Source organism: Anomaloglossus baeobatrachus, chromosome 4, assembly GCF_048569485.1.
Source record: "Anomaloglossus baeobatrachus isolate aAnoBae1 chromosome 4, aAnoBae1.hap1, whole genome shotgun sequence".
Classification (NCBI taxonomy): domain Eukaryota; kingdom Metazoa; phylum Chordata; class Amphibia; order Anura; family Aromobatidae; genus Anomaloglossus; species Anomaloglossus baeobatrachus.
The window spans coordinates 652,104,094-652,110,120 of NC_134356.1; the positions used below are offsets into that span (position 1 = coordinate 652,104,094).

Genomic DNA, 6,027 nt, shown 5'->3' on the forward strand with positions numbered 1-6,027 from the left:
AATATATATTTTTTTTATTATTCTACAACAAAGTTTATATATGAATAATATTATATTAATAGACATTGGCAAACCCGCAAATGTTTTTAAACAATTCAGGTTAGGGAACGGACTTGAACCTGAACATCTGCCTGGATACCAAACCCTATAAAAGTCTATGGGGACCCAAACATTGTGCTGTAAAATGGTGGTAGAAAGGGATAGGTGGGTTAGTGCAGGAGCGTTATACTTAAGCTAGTTTCACACATCCGGCTTTTCCCCGGTTTGACGGTTCCGGCACACTCCAGTACAGTGTATATAGTACAGTGGCAGCACTGTAACTTCCGGGTCACATGCTCCGGTCACATGACAGCATGTGACCGGCACTTGTCGCGCTGCCACTGTACTGTATACACTGCACTGGCGTGTGCCGGAAGTGGCAAACCGGCGAAAAGCCGGATGTGTGAAACTAGCCTTACCGAGATTCCTGCGCGGCGGTAACACTACTTCTGAGGCTGCCAATTAACCTTCATACATATTCACTTCTTACCCCACTGACTGTCAGTCCCAGCGTGTGATTGGTAGCAGTCAGACCACGCCCCCACTCTGTGTGACAGCGTCTGTGATTGGTTAAAATCACACACGCTGTCTGTGTCTCTATAGTGGTGTAAAAATAAATAAATAAAAGAAATTGGAGTGCGATAAAGCACATGGCTACAGGCTGCAGCCCCCAGCCGTGCACTTATCTTGGCTGTGTATCATAATACTGTAACTCTCTATTAATTGGTCTCCCCCTAACTAGACTCTCTCCTCTTCAGTCCATCCTTAATGCAGCAGCCAGAGTCACCTATCTGGCTAACCGTTACTCAGATGCCTCCTCTCTGTGCCAGTCATTGCACTGGCTGCCCATATATCACAGGATCCAATTCAAACTGCTTGTTCTCACCCACAAAGCTCTCCACAGTGCGGCACCCCCCTACATCTCCACCCTCCTCTCTGTCTATCACCCCACCCGTTCTCTACGCTCTGCAAGCGGTTTTCGACTAATATCCACACTAATTCGAACCTCCCACTCCCAGATCCAAGACTTCTTCCGAGCTGCACCAATCCTCTGGAACGCTCTACCCCAAGAAGTTAGGACAAATCACAACTTACTCAGCTTCAGACGGTCCCTAAAAACGCATCTTTTTAGGGTGGCCTATCACACTCCCTAATCAGATTCGATTCACATAGTCCCTCTACAACTTCTCACAACATAACTCCACATCAAACTCCATGGCACCCAAAGGCATCTCAAGGCTCGGGCCAACTGGTCGAGGAAACCACTATCTAGCCCCATTTCGGTGAGATGGCTGGATTGTCATTGTAAATAAGCACTTGAACCTTGCCCCCCCCCCTCTCATTGTAGATTGTAAGCTCTCATGAGCAGGGTTGTGTTTTTTCTTTTTTTTTTTTTCCTGTAAATATTGTATTTCTATAACTGTTACTTGTTTGTATATGATCCTCCTGAATTGTAAAGCACTGCGGAATATGTTGGCGCTATAGAAATAAAGATTATTATTATTATAATAAGAGGAACCGCATGCAGCTTTTTTTGTTTAATTATTTACATAAATAATTTAAAAAAACAGAGTGTGGTCCCCCTCAATTTGGATACCCAACCATGATAAAGCTGACAGCTGTGGGCTGGTATTCTCAGGCTGGGGAGGCCCATGGTTATTAAAATGCAAAATATGGATGTACTTACACTGCCTCACACCCTCTTGCCGTGATCCTGTTTCTGTTATATCTAATGAAAGCTGTAAAAAGTTATCATAACACTTATCCGCCATACTTGTACAGTGTTTCCCCGAAAATAAGACACCTTCGTACTTTTTTTTGCCTCCAAAAATGTGCTAGGGCTTAATTTCAGGGAAAAAAATGGTTGGGGGTACGTTTACCATGCAAAAAAGTACAGATCCCCGTTTCCAGGAGAATCATATTTACTGGACCTCAGGCGTCTGCGTCGCTCCTAGGTCTTCCTGCGATCTTCGGTGGGCGCTCCCAGCAGGTGTTCTCCATGTGGTCCTCCTACTCTCCACTATAATGAACAAATACAAAATAAAAAGTTATAAAAGATAGAAAATAGAAAAAATATTAGAAAGAAAAAAGGAAAATACAATACATAATGACCATTGAAAAGTAACCAGGGAATATTGTTTATCAGCAAAATAATAATAATAATAACAATAATAATAATCTTTATTTCTATAGCGCCAACGTATTCTGCAGCGCTTTACAATTCAGGAGGCTCATATACAAACAAGTAACAGTTATAGAAATACAATATTTAGAGGGGAAAAAAAAGACAGCCCTGCTCGTGAGCGCTTACAATCTACAATGATATATGGGGGGGGGGCGGCAAGGTACAAGTGCTTATTTACAATGACAATCCAGCCATCTCACAGAAATGGGGGATAGATAATGGCTTCCAGGGCCAGTTGGCCAGAGCCTTGAGATGCATTCGGGTGCCATGGAGTTTGCAGTGGAGTTAGTTGTGAGAAGTTGTAGAGGGACTATGTGAATCGAATCTGATTAGGGAGTGTGATAGGCCGCCCTAAAAAGATGCGTCTTTAGGGTGCGTCAGAAGCTGAGTAAGTTGTGATTTGTCCTACCTTCTTGGGGTAGAGCGTTCCAGAGGGTTGGTGCAGCTCGGAAGAAGTCTTGGATCTGGGAGTGGGAGGTTTGAATTAGTGTGGATATTAGTCGATAGTCATTTGTAGAGCGTAGAGAACGGGTGGGGTGATAGATAGAGAGGAGAGTGGAGATGTAGGGGGGTGCCGCACTGTGGAGAGCTTTGTGGTGATAGACAGAGAGGAGGGAGAGATGTAGGGGGGTGCTGCACTGTGGAGAGCTTTGTGGTGATAGACAGAGAGGAGGGAGAGATGTAGGGGGGTGCCGCACTGTGGAGAGCTTTGTGGTGATAGACAGAGAGGAGGGAGAGATGTAGGGGGGTGCCGCACTGTGGAGAGCTTTGTGGTGATAGACAGAGAGGAGGGAGAGATGTAGGGGGGTGCCGCACTGTGGAGAGCTTTGTGGTGATAGACAGAGAGGAGGGAGAGATCTAGGGGGGTGTTGCACTGTGGAGAGCTTTGTGGTGATAGACAGAGAGGAGGGAGAGATGTAGGGGGGTGCCGCACTGTGGAGAGCTTTGTGGTGATAGACAGAGAGGAGGGAGAGATGTAGGGGGGTGCCGCACTGTGGAGAGCTTTGTGGTGATAGACAGAGAGGAGGGAGAGATGTAGGGGGTGCCGCACTGTGGAGAGCTTTGTGGTGATAGACAGAGAGGAGGGAGAGATGTAGGGGGGTGCCGCACTGTGGAGAGCTTTGTGGTGATAGACAGAGAGGAGGGAGAGATCTAGGGGGGTGTTGCACTGTGGAGAGCTTTGTGGTGATAGACAGAGAGGAGGGAGAGATGTAGGGGGGTGCCGCACTGTGGACAGCTTTGTGGTGATAGACAGAGAGGAGGGTGGAGATGTAGGGGGGTGCCGCACTGTGGAGAGCTTTGTGGTGATAGACAGAGAGGAGGGTGGAGATGTAGGGGGGTGCCGCACTGTGGAGAGCTTTGTGGGTGAGAACAAGCAGTTTGAATTGGATCCTGTGATATATGGGCAGCCAGTGCAAGGACTGGCACAGAGCAGAGGCATCCGAGTAGCGGTTAGCCAGATAGGTGACCCTGGCTGCTGCATTAAGGATGGACTGTAGAGGAGAGAGTCTAGTTAGGAGGAGACCAATTAATAGAGAGTTACAGTAGTCAAGGCGAGAGTGGCTCAGGGCCACGGTGAGGGTTTTTGTCATTTCCATTGTGAGAAAGGGGCGGATTCTAGAGATGTTCTTGAGGTGCAATGAGTGATTTTGAACAATTATGTGCACAAGAATGTCAAATAGCAAAACAAATACATAAGTCTGGGGTGGGGGGGGTCTCTCCTGACAAGGTGCAGTTTTTGTGCAGAAAAAACTGCAGTGTGCGCACATAGCCTTACACTGTAGAAGTGTTGATAGAGCATCAGACTTGCAATCTGACTTCCAGTCCCTATTTGTGCGTATGTCGACTTTATGAAAATGTTTGCATTGCTTACAAAGTAACAAAATTAACAACATTGATGCCTACGGCTCCATCCGTTATATTTAGACAAACCTTAGCAGATGTGTAGACCAGTCTACTGTCAGAAATATAGCTCCGCATGAGTTGCTCCGTGTGGATCCATGTCAGATCACATTGCACGTCTACAGCTGAAATACGTTATTTTAGCGACTTCAGTACACATGCAGCATATCACACACAAGCAAATATAAGAAACAGCTCTGCAGCTTCCCTGGTGGTCTAGTGGTTAGGATTCGGCGCTCTCACCGCCGCGGCCCGGGTTCAATTCCCGGTCAGGGAAGAAGATTTTTATTTTTCATTATTCTACAAAGTTTATATATGAATAATATATTAGTAATAGAGATAGGCGAATCCACAGATGTTTAAGTTCGACGGGTCCAGCCGGATTTAAAAAAAAAAAAATCCAGTTCGGGAACAGATTTCTACCTGAACATCTTCCTGTATGCCGAAACCCATAGTCTATGGGGACCCGAACATTGTGCTGTAAAATGGTGGTAGAAAGGGATGGGTGGGTTAGAGCAGGAGTGTTATACTTACTGAGTTTACAACATGGCTGCAACACTATTTCCAAGGCCGCTCATTGCCCTTATATATATTCACTGCTTCCCCCGCCCACTGTCATTTGATTGGTTGCAGTCAGACCGCGCCCCTACTCTGTGTGACAGAATCTGTGATTGGTTGGAATCATACATGCTGTCTGTGTCTCTACAGTGTTATCAAAAGAAATGAAAAAATTGGCGTAGGATCCCCCCAATATCATGATACTCAGCACAGACAAAGCATACACATCTTGGCTGTGAATCAGGATACGAGGGACCACATGTAGTTTTGTTTTATTACTGAAATAAATAATTTTTAAAAATATCATGTGATCCCCCCCAATTTCCGAACCATGATAAAGCAGACAGCTGGGGGCTGGTATGCTCAGGCTGGGGAGGCCCATGCTTAATAAAATACAAAATATGGATGCACTTACACTGCCCCACACCCTCTTGCCATGATCCCGTTTCTGTCATATCTAATGAAAGCTGAACAACATCCCCTGTAAAAATAAAAGTAAAATGATCATGATAGTATTATTTAATTTTACATTATTCATATAGAAAGTTTGTTGTGGATTAATACATATATAATACAGATTAATACAATATGTATAAAAACAGTAATTTCCCTGACCTGGAATCGAACCCGGGCCGCGGCGCCGAGAACGCCGAATCGCGCTGAAATTAATTAACTTTTTGATGATATTGTAATTTCTTACCATGCACTTGTATATGGAAAGATCATAGAGGTGCAAGGAGCTCAGGGTGGAGGAATGGTATTTTGCCAAGAGATTGACAAAAGTAACCACCCAATGTGGGGCTCGAACCCACGACCCTGAGATTAAGAGTCTCATGCGCTACCGACTGAGCTAGCCGGGCTGGTGACAGTTGTGTGATGTCCTTCTCCTGGTCTCCAGCTTTCATGTTTTGTGATGGGATTGTGAGTGCAAGAGTGGGCAAAATGCAGCTTAGTCATAATCTGATGACTTTTGCATATAATTGTGCACACTTCTTCCTACTGTTGAGTTATGGACTCCACAACAGAGGGATAATATGGACCAAGGTGGTGACTCGTAAGAAGAGGGAAAGCAGAGTTTGGTCGGCGTCCCATCACCATGTCCTCCTGCAATCACTTTTCATTCTCAGAAGATTCTTAATCACGTAACGTAAAAGTAAAGGAAGTTTATCCCCCCCCAAACTCAACTTACACCCCTTACATCCAAATATGGGAGACTTTTCCCCAATAAAAATCATATCTGTATTACCTTTATTTTACCTAAAAAACATCTTATTACATTGGTAAATGAGGATCCTCGGTGCACGTGACGCCAAGTGTCCTGTGTGATATACGGACAAGACAGG

The 6,027-nt window shown here is 45.1% G+C and overlaps 1 non-coding gene across 1 annotated transcript; it reads left to right on the forward strand.

The window, feature by feature from the left end:
- Positions 1-4,331: 4,331 nt before the first annotated feature.
- On the forward strand, positions 4,332-4,403 carry TRNAE-CUC (transfer RNA glutamic acid (anticodon CUC)). Its single transcript has one exon. It is a non-coding gene; the product is annotated as a tRNA-Glu (tRNA).
- The last annotated feature ends 1,624 nt before the right edge of the window (positions 4,404-6,027 follow it).